Below are 17,688 nucleotides of genomic sequence, written 5' to 3'. Positions count from 1 at the left end.
ACACAGCACATGTTTTGTATCTATGCGGCTTTGGCACTCTGACAATATTTTGAATCTAGGAATCTTTAGCACACAGCAAATGTTTTGAATCTTGGGGCTTTGGCACACAGCAAATGGTTGATGGTAGGTGCATTCTTCACATAACGACGGTCTTTGACTCTAGGCGGATGTATCACAAATTGAATGTTCCGAATTTAGATGTTTCAACACACCGAGTGTCCTGTATCCAGGTGCATCCATCACACAGCTAATGTTTTGAATCTAGGTGTATTCATCATACACATTAAACATACACCGATAGTTTTGAATCTAGGGGCTTTCAGCACCCTACGATTGTTTTGAATCCATGTTCACTGTTCCCATAGTGAATGCTTTGAATCAAGGTGCACTTATCACACAGTTAATGTTTTGAATCAAGGGCTTTAAAACACATCAAATGATTCAATCTAAGAGTTTAGCACGTATCTATTGTTTTAAATCTAGGAGCTCTTATCACACAGCAAATATTTTGATTCTAGAGGCTTCTAGCTCACAGTGAATGTTTTGAGTCCAGGTGGATTTGCACACAGTCATTTTCCTGATCCTGGAGGTATCTATTACACAGTGAATGGATATACACCCAACAATTGTTGAATTATCCATTTAATATCCAGTGTTTGTTTAGTCCAGGCAGTCATACACACAGTAATTTATGAAGCTAGAATGTAGCTTCTGTATTGTTTATCAGGAGAATGAATAATGTAGCCTTTCTTGAACCCTAGGCAAATGTAGAATGTTGCCTCATTAATGACTCCTATAGATGAACCATGAATGTAGCTACTGTTTGAATCTAATAATTTGTAGCCAGTTAAGAATCCGCAATGTGTACTTTTAATCTTGAACCCAATCGCTTGTAGAATGTAGCCACTGATTCAATCTAGGTGACTTAGAGAATAGCCAAAGTATCAATTCTAAATAACTGATAGAATTAGCTAATGCAAATAACCTTTTGCACTCCATGCATATGGGAAACTAACCAAAGGCACAGCCCAATGACCCGGATGCATCCCCGATCAAACACCACTCAAAGACCCTTCACACAACACTTCTGCCATAATAATGCAGCTTCTTTTCATGACAAAAGTTTGATAGGTAGCTGCACACATAATGGCTATACCGCTTTCGTATACCGTCTCTAGACTATTTCTGACTTCTCTTTTCTGAAGTCACTATTTTCGGCTGCTGAGTGCTCTGCAGCAGTAGTACCAACTCAAGAGCTCTGTGATTCACTCTCGCTCTTTTTTATCACAAAAATTGAAACTATTTGTTTAAAGATCAGCTCTGTTGCCCCCTTGTGCCCTGCACAGGAGTCTGCTACTATGGAACCCGGACAGGTGTGGTCTTCTTTCGAAGTGTTTACAAGTGATGTGGTCGCCAAGGCCATTGCCCAGCTAAAATCTGCAGCTCGCTCTGATCCTATTACCTTATCCATTATTAATGATATTTCCACAGCCCTTATCTCCTGGATTACAAAAGCTGCTAATGTGTCTTGCCAGACAGGCCACATACCTGCTGAATTGAAACATGCAGATGTCATCTCCTTGTTGAAAAAGCTCTTCCCAATCCTGCTCTTCAAGGTAACTTTCACCCCATTTCACTCCTCCCTTTCTTTATGAAATTGGGGGAGGCTCTGATCTCTCCTCTTCTGTCCTCCTTTTTGGATACTACCAGTGTTCTCGACCCTTTCCAGTCTGGCTTCCATCCTGGGCGGGGGACTTAGAGTGTGCTGGTCATGGCTCAGAATGATCTGAACTGGCTGATTGACAGTGGCAGGATGGGAGCGCTGATTTTATTGGATCTAGCCGCGGCCTTCAACACTGTCGATTACCCTACTCTAATATCTTGCATGGTTAAGATTGGCCTAGCAGGTTCATTTCTTGCCTGCTTCACTTCCTTTCTGGCAGAGCCTAGTCAGGCACTCTCGCTTCCCCCTTTCCTCTCGGCCTTGTTTCACATCATCTGTGGTGTCCCCAAAGCCTCCGCCATGTTGCCAATGTTGTTCAACATTTATATGCAGTCTCTTCTGATTCTCATCCATTCCTTTGGGTCCCAATGCAATGCCTATGCTGATGACACCCAGATTCTGGTGCGTTTAGATCTCGACCAGGCTGAGGTGTTTTCACGTCTTAGCCTCTGCCTGAGGGCTATCGGGAATTGGATGCATTATAATCGGCTAAAGCTTAATGGTGACAAGTTCTTGTTGTTGGTGCCCCTCCGTTTCCTTCACTGTGGACCTCGGCATTTTGGCCCCTGGCACTGGGTGCCTTTCCAGCAACGGTGGTGACAGTCGGGAACCTTGGTGTTGTTCTCTCTGCCACACTTTCTATGAGTGCCCAGGTGGTGGATGTCTGCAAAGCTGGACACTACCATCTGCGATTCTTAGTAAGGTCCTTCCTCTGCTCCTCCCGAAGTTCTGGTCACCGGTGTTCGACATCCTGGTATTAAGTTGCATTGATTATTGAAATACGCTCTATCTTCCCCAACCTAACAGCCTAATCCAACAACTTCAGCTATTACAGAACCTGGTGGCTAGGGTAGCCATGAATACCCCTTATGGGAATCATATAACACAGTTTCTTCACTCCCTTCACTGGCTGCCGGTGGCTAAGCGAATTGAATTCAAGTCTATTTCCTGGAGCATCAGGCCTTTTATGGTCTTGGTAGTAGTTATCTTCAGAACAAATTTCTCCATTACCAGCCCACTCGTGCTCTTTGCTCTGGCTCGGCTTGTCTGCTTACTATTTCTTCTTCCCGTCATGTTAGGATCGGAGATCATGCTTTCTCAGTGGCAGAGGAGAAATTATGGAATATGCTGTGTCTGTCTCTCGGATGCACTTTTTACCATCTGGAATTCAGATGTCTTTTAAAAACCCTCCTCTTCTAATTAGTTTCTTCTGCTCTACCTTTACTCATCCTAGCGCCATGTTACCCTTGGGTGACTGTGTGCTCTACAAATTTTGTTAACATAACATAACATTTCTTACCACCCATCCAAACCAGATCAACATGGGTGGCTAGCAGGGACTTGGCAACAAGGGTGCTGATCGTTTTGTAAATGATCCAGGGCTATGGTAATGTCGGGACTGTCAAGACTTGTGGCTAACTAGACTTTTGCTTGTAGCCCCTGAGATTCTATTTGGGGTTGCAATCAAAAGATCAGGGGCTAAAGCCCTCTCAGCCTTCCCTAGCAACGCCTCTGCTTGGAAACCCCTTCATATCTTCGTATTCGCCAATATGCTCACCCACATACTAGCACCTCTTCGAACTTCCCATACCTGGACTCCGGTCCCCGGAGAGCGTTCAACCTACAGCACACTGTAACCATGATAATGGTGAAAAGCGCTAGACAAATGATGCACTAAAGCTACTACTACTCCTACTTGTATCATGGTCTGATCACTCTTTTATCTCATTTCCCTCACTCTCCCTATTACACGCCTAAGAATACTGTATTGCTCTCTTAAAGGGATTATGAGGGATAGCTCTGGGAGCTCTATGCACACCCCTATCAAGCAATACTGTTCTTTCTACTTCTTGCAAATCCCTCAGCATCAATTATAACTGTATTGTCTCTCCTGCCTTTCACCTACTACCCCGAAAAGCTAAAAAAAGAAACAATCCTTGGTTTAATGACAAACTAAAAAAATATATTATCTTTAACTAGAGCCTTTGAAACTAAGTATGAAAAGATATATGAACTCTGGAAAGGCTAACAACAGAGCACCATAGGGCTATTCCACTGACTCAACAAGAATTCCTCTTTCCCACACCCAATAGCAGTTCAATAAGCAGCTTGAACTGTTAAAGGTCATCAATGATTTATCTTCCTCTCAGGATCTTGTCCCCCCACAGCAGTCTTATGCAATCAAATTGTTAACATATTTGTTTCTCACTGCAGGTGGGTGGACTCATAATCACTGCCCTGTCACTCTCTGGCTGCCTCGCCCCCTCACATGGTGTGAAAAGGTGCAGTTTACAAAGCAATCCAATGAAATAACACAAAATTAATCAATCATGGAGTGCACAACTTGCAAGAAAAACCAGCTCTTCATTCACAAATATACGTCTGGGAGAATGTCAGACAGCAAAGTGGAACGGAACTGCAAAAAACTCCACATGCCCATTCCACACTACAATATTCAAGGTAGAAAACCACAGAATGTCAATATTCTACAAACGCAACATTAATTACAATGTAAGCGTTTTTCATTGATTCATCGTAATTGACCCCCTAAAAACACTATACATTGAACAATCTGATTGGGAGTTGTCATTTTTAACACAACAGCCAAAATAACCCTGCTCCATCGTGACATATTTTTACCAGTCAGCTAAAAATGTTCTGCTCCCATTAGTTGGCACTCTTCATAATAGAATTGATAAGAATGCTCTGCCCTAATTGGACAGTGAACCTGAGACAGCTCTGGTCATAGCAACCCACTGAAACGGTCCAATAATAATGTGAGCAGAAATTTGTGAGGTCAAAACTTGTTGCATCCCGTGGAAATAAACACAATCCTTTCCCCATGATTGGCCCTTCGGCCTTCCTCCCTTTGCACCTGCAACTCCCGTCTCAAGACATGTTGCCAACTCTTGATGTGACCTAATTATCTTGTTCACAATGAGAAGCTGTGTGAAAAAACATGTGTGCGGCACTGCTCCTGGAAGTTAATTTCTTCTTTTCATCTGCCTTAACATGTCAGTTTGACCTGCAGACCAAATGTCTTGCTCTCAGTGGGGATGGTGTGCTTAGATTCTAATTCTTCAATTTGGCAAGGCTACTGTGTGGGCTTTCTTGAATGTCTCACTATGTCCTTCATGATCATTATGTATAAATTTGGCTATCGTCTGGGAAGGCACCTGCTGCCTCAAGCCCCAATTCAGGTTCGTAGGAACTTTCCAAATCTTAACAATTAACTGAACGCTATTTGGCATCCTGTCCCATTCTGTCCTTGGCTGCTTGCAACCTACTGCCCAGCAGCAAAATAACATTTCAAGAAAATGTCCAAAGCTCCAAAATGTGACAGGGCATCCTAAAATGGCAGAATCCATGGCCTGTAATAATTGGTCCTTCAACATGGCAGGGCTCTTGATCAATGCAGCAACGTACACTTATAACGACTAAAACTCAATCTGCACAGCACAACTAAATACAACCTACATAACTTCATTTAATAATATAAATGTAATAAAAATAATTCAATTTAAATAAAAGGGGTTTGCTGCGCGTGAGTTCTTCTGTGCAGAGCACAGCCCATAAGCACCCTGAAGTGTGGCAAAACTATCTCCACTTCATATACAATGTCACACTAAAAAAAACACATGACCTCTATGTCACCACCAGGGGTCTAAGATCTTACTAGAAGATATTTGTCTTATACTTGTGCACACCTTTAGGACATTGGAACTGCATATTTTCACTGTTAAACTCTTCAAATTCCATATATGTTTTCTGAGAACATGACACAACTCCTCAATTCCTTGAGGCCCACCAACTCTGTTTTTGACCAGATCCCGTCTTCCATTACCGGGACCTTTCCTGATATTTTTCCAAATGCCTTCCAGTCCATCATCAACTCCTCATTGTATGAAGGCATCTTCCGAACCCCTTCTAAAGATGCTTTGGTTTACCTTCTGCTCAAGAAACCTGCACTTGATTCTCTGATAGCACTAACTTCAGGCCCATTGCCCTTCTCTCTGAACCATCCAAAATCATTGAAGGAATAGACAAAACTCAGCTAAAAATATCAGTTGCTATCCAAAAACAAGTGCTTCCTACAACTCCACCCGTGCACATTTTTACCTGATATGCCCTGGGCAGCAGGAGAACCTTACAGCAAAACTGGATAGTCCACACACCTGCTTCCTAGAGTAGGTTGGCTCTGTATTAGATTCTCAAATATTCGTGCAGAAAACACAAAGGATTGATGGGTCTGAATGTTAGAGATGGTCAGGCCAAAGTCCCAGTCTGCATCTGGTTAGGGTAGTGTTAAGGTTAGTACTAACCTAACCCACACCTGTTAACCAAAGTTAAGGTTAACAGGTTTGTCAGGCATAAGCATCCTATAAGGGCAGGGGTGGGGGACAGAGAAGAGGAGACCTCCAGGATGTCCCATTCTTAGACACCTTTGATATTGAAACATTTCGAATTAAAACTCTTTGTGCAGCAAAATTAATGAGGACATGTTAGGATATGATAATTGAGATATGATGTGCATAGGATATGATGCAACAGGTGGTTTCAGAAGATGCAATGTAGTATGTAGTGTGATATGTTTCTTACCCTCGGGTTGCTAGCATGCACAGAACTAGAGATATTCTAAATAATGCATGCATTGTAACTTGCATAGGAACTGGGTACCAGTGGAATGAATCACATTTTCGCACTGGAAGAATCCACATGAGCATAGGAGGTATGACTTAATGTCCTGGATGTCAAACTATCCAGGACACCTACATGAAAAATCCTGGTAAAACCTGCAAAGCTATCTCCCTGAAAAAGCCTGCTAAATTTCATATCTGATTATTTCTTTTTAATTTTTTTTAATGATTTGTATATGGTTACAATGAACCTTTACAAAACGAAATATAAAACAACAGTCTTAAAAACACATAAAATGAATCACAGCGCATTTCATATTCATTAATTTTAAAATTCTCAAGACCCAAAATGTCCCTCGGTCATTAGAAAGTTATTTCACAATCAACATTCAACAAGGAGAAAAAATAAAAAGGACAAAGAAAATCAACAACTAAAAACATATCCCACAGTTAGATCGAATAGCATTTCAGTTAACTCACCAATGGTTTAAATCAAACAGCAATTACATTGAGGGCCCACACTTACACAAAACACTCCAATGCTTCCAAGGAAGTTCAATATTAACTCTAGACAATGATATTGACCCTTTCTAGCACCTGTATTACTTTTATCGTCAAGTTTGGTTCAAGTCCTGATATCAATCTTTCCCAAAACAAATCTATGAAGATGCCCTCTGGTTTGTCCAAACCTTTTTTAATAGGGCAGCTCTAATAAACCAGGTACCCTCACTTCCATTAAAAGATGTTTTACATTTTGCTTCTCAGGATTTATACATACTGTGCACAGTTTTTGGGCAGCGTCCACCTTACCCCTTTTTGAGAGGACTTTCCCTGTATGCGACAGATTTAAGCGCAATTTTAGGAAGTTTTATTGCAGTTTTCAATCAGGGAACTTCTCGAGATATCTTGGAACACATCCCAGTTTCTTCTCTCTAATATAGCAAGCTCGGAAAGCAACCCGCTATACTTTCACAATGACCGCACATGCCGCTTTCTTCCATTAGGCCCGTTACGGAGAACCAGTCTGTCTGTTTCATTGCTTATTTGCTTCACCTGCGGCTACACGCATGTGAACATGACATAACCAACTATGCCTAGTTATTGCATCTAGATGTTTATGCACCAAGATTATCCTGACTCGCTTGTTCAGTACCAACATATTCTATTCATGTTGTTTCCTCTACACAGTCTGTGTTTGCCTGCTTTATCGACCCCGTATAATGCACTACCAACTGCATTGTGTTTAACGTGTACTGCCCACCACCCCATTGTCATCTACCGAGAAATTGACCTACCTAACGCTGCCAGTTTGAGCCCCTTTCGTCTTATTGACAATGCTCTACCATGTTCACAAGGAGCTTTCATCCCTATGATTAATGGACTCACTAGATGGGGTTGCCACCATCACCACCCCATCCTCTGCCCTACTCCATTGCTGCCCAAAACCCCCTAATTTCAAGTCACTCTGGTCCAAAGGAGTGCTCAGGGCGCCAACAGAAGCAACAAGTCAGTTATGATTACAGACACCCCCAGTATGAATCTGTATGACCTGCCACTCCACCCACAACAATACTCAGGACGCTCACATAATAACCAGTCCTAGACCCTTGCCAGCCTCCCCCATCACTATGTGCCCTATTAGGGGAACCGCCAGACTAAACAGACTAAGAGCACGTACCTCCATCCACGACTCAGCTAGCCCTACCCCAAACGTCTCCAGCCACTCACGAATACTAAAGCCATGCACACTCAGCACTTCTATTAGAGAAACAATTCAGGCCAACCATATACCCCAAGCTAACAAAGTAACAGTGCACTACAATGCTGCACTGGTACGACACAACCTGCCCATGACCCCCCAGTCCACAGTCCCCCCCTCCCCCATCCCAGAGCCTCCTCAAAGCTTCAAAGGCACATTACTAAATGTACAATCGCTTGGAGCTCATGCCATTGAGATCCATGATCTTATCCTAGACCAACAACTGGACATACTAGTCGTAACTGAAACCTGGATACAGCAAGCCTCAGGCCCCTTACTAGCGCTAGCCATTCCACCAGGATTCAACATTACAAGGACTGATAGACTTAATGCACAGGTCGATGGTGTGGCCATATTCGCCAAATCTGACCTGCAACTCAGATCTTGCCCATTTGATTTAATAGAAGGATACAAACTACTCCTTTATAAACTTTCCATAAACCTGAAAACCACTATCACCATTTTGGTCATCTATCGAGCATCCAATAATATCTCCCACTTCTTCTCACCCCCCACCTCAAACCCGATACCAAGTTCCTAATCCTTGGCGACTTGAATTTAGGATTTAATGACAAACTAGACCACAAAGCTAATGCCCTCTATGCCTCACTCGCAGATATGAACTTTTCTCAGCTAGTCAGTGCCCCTAGGCACAATAAGGGTAGAGTATTAGGCTGGATACTCACGCTAAATACTTCTGTTTCAGTAGGCACCATTCTACCAGTTGATTGGACAGACCATCTCCTCATTAGTTTCACTCTCACTAGCCAAGAGAAACTCCACCCCACACCTATCAAAATGGATATAGTGGAGACAAGAGATATTTGCAAACTGACAGCAGATAGCCTCACCCCCATTTTGGGGGAAGCCCTCTCCTCGATCACCCTCCCAAGAGACAACCCCAGCAGTCTAGCAGACATCTACCATGAATGCCTAACAACAATCATCGACTCCCTAGCCCCACTTACAACCAAAACAAGACACCCAGACAAACGCTCAAACTTCTCGGTTCAATGATAAACTTGTAGTAGTCAGGCGCAACAAAAGGTCTTTGGAACATATCCATAATAAAAAAAAACATTCCACACTACCATTCCACTACCATTCCACACTACAATATTCAAGGTAGAAAACCACAGAATGTCAATATTCTACAAACGCAACATTAATTACAATGTAAGCATTTTTCATTGATTCATCGTAATTGACCCCCTAAAAACACTATACATTGAACAATCTGATTGGGAGTTGTCATTTTTAACACGGCAGCCAAAATAACCCTGCTCCATCGTGACATATTTTTACCAGTCAGCTAAAAATGTTCTGCTCCCATTAGTTGGCACTCTTCATAATAGAATTGATAAGAAAGCTCTGCCCTAATTGGACAGTGAACCTGAGACAGCTCTGGTCATAGCAACCCACTGAAACGGTCCAATAATAATGTGAGCAGAAATTTGTGAGGTCAAAACTTGTTGCATCCCGTGGAAATAAACACAATCCTTTCCCCATGATTGGCCCTTCGGCCTTCCTCCCTTTGCACCTGCAACTCCCGTCTCAAGACATGTTGCCAACTCTTGATGTGACCTAATTATCTTGTTCACAATGAGAAGCTGTGTGAAAAAACATGTGTGCGGCACTGCTCCTGGAAGTTAATTTCTTCTTTTCATCTGCCTTAACATGTCAGTTTGACCTGCAGACCAAATGTCTTGCTCTCAGTGGGGATGGTGTGCTTAGATTCTAATTCTTCAATTTGGCAAGGCTACTGTGTGGGCTTTCTTGAATGTCTCACTGTGTCCTTCATGATCATTATGTATAAATTTGTCTATCGTCTGGGAAGGCACCTGCTGCCTCAAGCCCCAATTCAGGTTCGTAGGAACTTTCCAAATCTCAACAATTAACTGAACGCTATTTGGCATCCTGTCCCATTCTGTCCTTGGCTGCTTGCAACCTACTGCCCAGCAGCAAAATAACATTTCAAGAAAATGTCCAAAGCTCCAAAATGTGACAGAGCATCCTAAAATGGCAGAATCCATGGCCTGTAATAATTGGTCCTTCAACATGGCAGGGCTCTTGATCAATGCAGCAACGTACACTTATAACGACTAAAACTCAATCTGCACAGCACAACTAAATACAACCTACATAACTTCATTTAATAATATAAATGTAATAAAAATAATTCAATTTAATTAAAAGGGGTTTGCTGCGCGTGAGTTCTTCTGTGCAGAACACAGCCCATAAGCACCCTGAAGTGTGGCAAAACTATCTCCACTTCATATACTATGTCACACTAAAAAAAACACATGACCTCTATGTCACCACCAGGGGTCTAAGATCTTACTAGAAGATATTTTTCTTATACTTGTGCACACCTTTAGGACATTGGAACTGCATATTTTCACTGTTAAACTCTTCAAATTCCATATATGTTTTCTGAGAACATGGCACAACTCCTCAATTCCATGAGGCCCACCAACTCTGTTTTTGACCAGATCCCGTCTTCCATTACCAGGACCTTTCCTGATATTTTTCCAAATGCCTTCCAGTCCATCATCAACTACTCATTGTATGAAGGCATCTTCCGAACCCCTTCTAAAGATGCTTTGGTTTACCTTCTGCTCAAGAAACCTGCACTTGATTCTCTGATACCACTAACTTCAGGCCCATTGCCCTTCTCTCTGGACCATCCAAAATCATTGAAGGAATAGACAAAACTCAGCTAAAAATATCAGTTGCTATCCAAAAACAAGTGCTTCCTACAACTCCACCCGTGCACATTTTTACCTGATATGCCCTGGGCAGCAGGAGAACCTTACAGCAAAACTGGATAGTCCACACACCTGATTCCTAGAGTAGGTTGGCTCTGTATTAGATTCTGAAATATTCGTGCAGAAAACACAAAGGATTGATGGGTCTGAATGTTAGAGATGGTCAGGCCAAAGTCCCAGTCTGCATCTGGTTAGGGTAGTGTTAAGGTTAGTACTAACCTAACCCACACCTGTTAATCAAAGTTAAGGTTAACAGGTTTGTCAGGCATAAGCATCCTATAAGGGCAGGGGTGGGGGACAGAGAAGAGGAGACCTCCAGGATGTCCCATTCTTAGACACCTTTGATATTGAAACATTTCGAATTAAAACTCTTTGTGCAGCAAAATTAATGAGGACATGTTAGGATATGATAATTGAGATATGATGTGCATAGGATATGATGCAACAGGTGGTTTCAGAAGATGCAATGTAGTATATAGTGTGATATGTTTCTTACCCTCGGGTTGCTAGCATGCACAGAACTAGAGATATTCTAAATAATGCATGCATTGTAACTTGCATAGGAACTGGGTACCAGTGGAATGAATCACATTTTCGCACTGGAAGAATCCACATGAGCATAGGAGGTATGACTTAATGTCCTGGATGTCAAACTATCCAGGACATCTACCTGAAAAATCCTGGTAAAACCTGCAAAGCTATCTCCCTGAAAAAGCCTGCTAAATGTCATATCTGATTATTTCTTTTTAATTTTTTTTAATGATTTCTATATGGTTACAATGAACCTTTACAAAAAGAAACATAAAACAACAGTCTTAAAAACACATAAAATGAATCACAACGCATTTCATATTCATTAATTTTAAAATTCTCAAGACCCAAAATGTCCCTCGGTCATTAGAAAGTTATTTCACAATCAACATTCAACAAGGAGAAAAAATAAAAAGGACAAAGAAAATCAACAACTAAAAACATATCCCACAGTTAGATCGAATAGCATTTCAGTTAACTCACCAATGGTTTAAATCAAACAGCAATTACATTGAGGGCCCACACTTACACAAAACACTCCAATGCTTCCAAGGAAGTTCAATATTAACTCTAGACAATGATATTGACCCTTTCTAGCACCTGTATTACTTTTATCGTCAAGTTTGGTTCAAGTCCTGATATCAATCTTTCCCAAAACAAATCTATGAAGATGCCCTCTGGTTTGTCCAAACCTTTTTTAATAGGGCAGCTCTAATAAACCAGGTACCCTCACTTTCCATTAAAAGATGTTTTACATTTTGCTTCTCAGGATTTATACATACTGTGCACAGTTTTTGGGCAGCGTCCACCTTACCCCTTTTTGAGAGGACTTTCCCTGTATGCGACAGATTTAAGCGCAATTTTAGGAAGTTTTATTGCATTTTTCAATCAGGGAACTTCTCGAGATATCTTGGAACACATCCCAATTTCTTCTCTCTAATATAGCAAGCTCGGAAAGCAACCCACTATACTTTCACAATGACCGCACATGCCGCTTTCTTCCATTAGGCCCGTTACGGAGAACCAGTCTGTCTGTTTCATTGCTTATTTGCTTCACCTGCGGCTACACGCATGTGAACATGACATAACCAATTATGCCTAGTTATTGCATCTAGATGTTTATGCACCAAGATTATCCTGACTCGCTTGTTCAGTACCAACATATTCTATTCAAGTTGTTTCCTCTACACAGTCTGTGTTTGCCTGCTTTATCGACCCCGTATAATGCACTACCAACTGCATTGTGTTTAACGTGTACTGCCCACCACCCCATTGTCATCTACCGAGAAATTGACCTACCTAACGCTGCCAGTTTGAGCCCCTTTCGTCTTATTGACAATGCTCTACCATGTTCACAAGGAGCTTTCATCCCTATGATTAATGGACTCACTAGATGGGGTTGCCACCATCACCACCCCATCCTCTGCCCTACTCCATTGCTGCCCAAAACCCCCTAATTTCAAGTCACTCTGGTCCAAAGGAGTGCTCAGGGCGCCAACAGAAGCAACAAGTCAGTGATGATTACAGACACCCCCAGTATGAATCTGTATGACCTGCCACTCCACCCACAACAATACTCAGGACGCTCACATAATAACCAGTCCTAGACCCTTGCCAGCCTCCCCCATCACTATGTGCCCTATTAGGGGAGCCGCCAGACTAAACAGACTAAGAGCACGTACCTCCATCCACGACTCAGCTAGCCCTACCCCAAAGGTCTCCAGCCACTCACGAATACTAAAGCCATGCACACTCAGCACTTCTATTAGAGAAACAATTCAGGCCAACCATATACCCCAAGCTAACAAAGTAACAGTGCACTACAATGCTGCACTGGTACGACACAACCTGCCCATGACCCCCCAGTCCACAGTCCCCCCTCCCCCATCCCAGAGCCTCCTCAAAGCTTCAAAGGCACATTACTAAATGTACAATCGCTTGGAGCTCATGCCATTGAGATCCATGACCTTATCCTAGACCAACAACTGGACATACTAGTCGTAACTGAAACCTGGATACAGCAAGCCTCAGGCCCCTTACTAGCGCTAGCCATTCCACCAGGATTCAACATTACAAGGACTGATAGACTTAATGCACAGGTCGATGGTGTAGCCATATTCGCCAAATCTGACCTGCAACTCAGATCTTGCCCATTTGATTTAATAGAAGGATACAAACTTCTCCTTTATAAACTTTCCATAAACCTGAAAACCACTATCACCATTTTGGTCATCTATCGAGCATCCAATAATATCTCCCACTTCTTCTCACCCCCCACCTCAAACCCGATACCAAGTTCCTAATCCTTGGCGACTTGAATTTAGGATTTAATGACAAACTAGACCACAAAGCTAATGCCCTCTATGCCTCACTCGCAGATATGAACTTTGCTCAGCTGGTCAGTGCCCCTAGGCACAATAAGGGTAGAGTATTAGGCTGGATACTCACGCTAAATACTTCTGTTTCAGTAGGCACCATTCTACCAGTTGATTGGACAGACCATCTCCTCATTAGTTTCACTCTCACTAGCCAAGAGAAACTCCACCCCACACCTATCAAAATGGATATAGTGGAGACAAGAGATATTTGCAAACTGACAGCAGATAGCCTCACCCCCATTTTGGGGGAAGCCCTCTCCTCGATCACCCTCCCAAGAGACAACCCCAGCAGTCTAGCAGACATCTACCATGAATGCCTAACAACAATCATCGACTCCCTAGCCCCACTTACAACCAAAACAAGACACCCAGACAAACGCTCAAACTTCTCGGTTCAATGATAAACTTGTAGTAGTCAGGCGCAACGAAAGGTCTTTGGAACATATCCATAATAAAAAAAAACATTCCACGGACACTGCCAATGTACTCCTAAAAGAAAACCAAATATACAAAGCAGCCATCATGCCATTATAGCTCATAAAGCCAACGCCTGCAATGCACATATTAGCAATGCTGCTTCTAACTCCAAAGAACTCTTTATAATACTCAGAGAGTATGAAAATCCCATCCCACCCCGTACGCAAATCAATTCTAGTAAAGTTTGGTGTACTACCATACAGAATGCTTCAGCCTCTAAAATCCAAGCACAGCAAGCCAAGATCGCCACCAAAAGAAAACTTCTGGCTCATAAAAACTCACTGCCACCCACCATTGTTAGATCCAGCGTCAACGCCAATATCCAATTCAAATTCTCCCCAGTAAGCCAAGCTCAAGTGATAGTCACCAGCACCAAATTAAAATCCTCCAATTGTAAAGGAGATAGCTTTCCAGCACATTTAGTCAAACTGTGCACCTCCACTCTCACAACCATCATGAACAAATGTGTTAACGCCTCTTTCAGTACAAACACCATCCCTACTTGTATTAAGGAAGCCTGGGTTACCCCGCTCCTAAAAGAACATCCTTGGATGCGACAGTCTCCAAAAACGATCACCCCATAATGACTGTTCCCTCCTCAATCAAAATAATTGATAAAATAGCCTACTCTCAAATTCAATCTCACCTTGAACAAAACCACCTCCTAAGAGCGCGACAATCTGGTTTTCGTCCAAACCACAGCACTGAAACTGCACTTCTGGATGTTAAAATTCTGATGGATTCCATAAGAGCCACCGGTATATTATGCATTATTTTTCTGTTAGATTTGTCTGCTGCATTCGACCTAGTCGATCATGACAAACTATGTGATATACTAGCGAAGGATTTCCAGTTCTCGCAAGAAGCCACTTCTTGGGTCAAATCCTTCCTTGCTGACCGAACATCCTATGTCTCCATTGGCAAGGAGGCCACAGACCCCATCCCAGTACCAATAGGAGTCCTGCAATGTTCCTGGCTGTCACCCACGCTATACAATGCGTATACCAAGCTATTATTTGCTGCACTGGATGCCATGGGTGTCATCTGCATGAACTTCGCAGATGACACCCAAATTCTCATCCCCATCACTGGTGATTATGACCAGGATACAACTATGATTAATAAAATCTACGCTATAATCCAAAATTGGATGGCGATTAACAGCTTCTGCCTCAATGATGAGAAGACAGATATACTTATCGTAGGCTCCCCAGCTACAATCAATGCCCTCCACACTGACTACTCATCAATTAACATCAATGGTATCCCCATCCCAGGCCTAAAGCAGGTCAAAACATTAGGTGTCTTATTAGATACCAATATAACAATGGCCAAACACATCAACACCCTATTGTCAGCCACTTACTACACAGGTAAACTGACTGCATTAAGCCGTCAATTCCTCACACCACAGAACTGCACCACCCTAGCCCAGGCCCATTTTATCGAAGTTAGACTACTGTCATGTTTAACTAATAGGCACCTCAAACACCAACCTAGCCAAATTGAAATTGTTGCAAAACAAAGCTTTGCGAGCAGCCCTAGGACTAAAAAAATCCTACCACATCTCCACCACCAGAGGGGTAGTCCACTGGCTACCCATAAAAGCCAGAATCATATTCAAATCACTATACATCCCTCACAAATGTCTCGCTAAGAAGGCACCCACATATCCTAATAACACTGTCTCCTTGAATATGACTGCAAGAGTACTAAGACCTAATAAATACACCCACCTTTCTGTCCCATGCTACAAATGCTCCAGAGCGGGGCTAAGCAGCTTTCCAGTAATGGCTCCAAAAATCTGGAACACTCTCAATCTACTAAATGAGCCCTCTCACCAATGTTTCATGAAGTCTCTAAAAACCTGGCTATTTAGTAAACTCCAGGTAGCTAAATGTTATCCTTTTATCAGATTGATTTTACTGTGAACGCATTTGTGCCAATTGTAAAAGTCTTGTTCTAACTGTATCAATTGTAAATATTTTTTAGTTGTCTGTAACTACACCGTGACACCCACCTGTTCGGGCGTATACTAAATGCAATAAATAAATCAATAATGTCTGCATATAAAGTCTGGGGTTTAGCTGTTTTAATCAACAGATGCAAGGATATCAACTTCCAGTCTACTAACGAACGCAAAGATGTTAACCCTAGTTTCGTATCTTAGACATATAGTCAAAACTCTATTCGGAAGTCCGAGAGCCCTTTTCCATATTACGCCTTCCCATTTACGCCAGTTTGTTTTCCACAAAAGGGGCTTTGCCTCAAGGCCGTACAAAACTACAGGAACGACATGATCTACAGAGAATTTAATTAGAGGGGTTATTGATAAATGTACAATATTTCACATTAACTTTTTTCATTTGGGTATCAATTGCGTAGTCTTATCCTCCATTTCTGAATTAGCCCTATCTAGCACTGGCACTGCATACAAAACGTACCCCAAATAAACTACTTCCTCAAACCTTGGGATTATTTGTTTGTCTAGAGACCATTTCCGGTTATGTACCTTTTTCCCTTGCACGTCTGAACACAAATATTTTAGATTTCTCTGCATGAATAGAAAGTCCATTAAGTGTTGCATATTCCCCTAGCCTGTCTAGCAGGCTTTGCAGTCCCACTGCATTCTTGTCCAGTAGGACAATGTCGTTGGCATAGACCATCCAGCAAATGTTGCTGTTAGGTAGGAGGTATGACTTGATGTCCTGCATGTGAAACATACAGCTATCATCTACCTGAATAAACCTCCTAAATTCCATGTCTGATTATTTCTTTTTAATTCTTGGATTAGCACAGAAGGATGTGCTCCTCTGATTGGCTGTATTGAGGTAGTCAGCCTTTTTTACTGTCCTGTCCCTCACAGAATTACTTGGAAACGTCCATCGAATATCTTCTTAAGGGTGATGACACCTTGGCCTGGGGCATGGAGTTCCACAATTGAAGTGAACTCTGGACCAGCAACCAGCGCAGCTCCAGCCACACTTGTAAACCATTATAAATGTAAAGTGGAGGGGTAGGTGCCAGGCATTTTGGTTCAAAAATCCTGTAACTAAGGCTACGGAAATGAATCATAATGCATTCTTAACATTTAATAAACTCCCCACACACCACGCCTAAATCCTATGCACTAGTGGTTACTGACCAAAGCAACATCAAACTGCTTGTGTATTTCCTCTTATATTCATGGCAGTAAGGACAGTGGCTGTGAAGAATACAGTTATTTGTCAAAGGAAAAGACAACACCGATTCATGGAATAATTAGCGCGGCGCAAGTGGGCAAAAACGTGCGAATCGCAGTGGAATAGCGAAAATCGCAGTGCAAGTGCGAAAATCGCACGAAAAGCAGCGCACGTCGATTCATGGAAGTCCGTGCGTGAGAAAACCAGCGGATGTGCGATAAAAAGTGCGCCGC

Source organism: Ambystoma mexicanum, chromosome 2q (assembly GCF_040938575.1).
Source record: "Ambystoma mexicanum isolate Mex_15411 chromosome 2q, UKY_AmexF1_1, whole genome shotgun sequence".
Classification (NCBI taxonomy): Eukaryota; Metazoa; Chordata; class Amphibia; order Caudata; family Ambystomatidae; genus Ambystoma; species Ambystoma mexicanum.
This window is presented reverse-complemented; position numbering follows the sequence as displayed.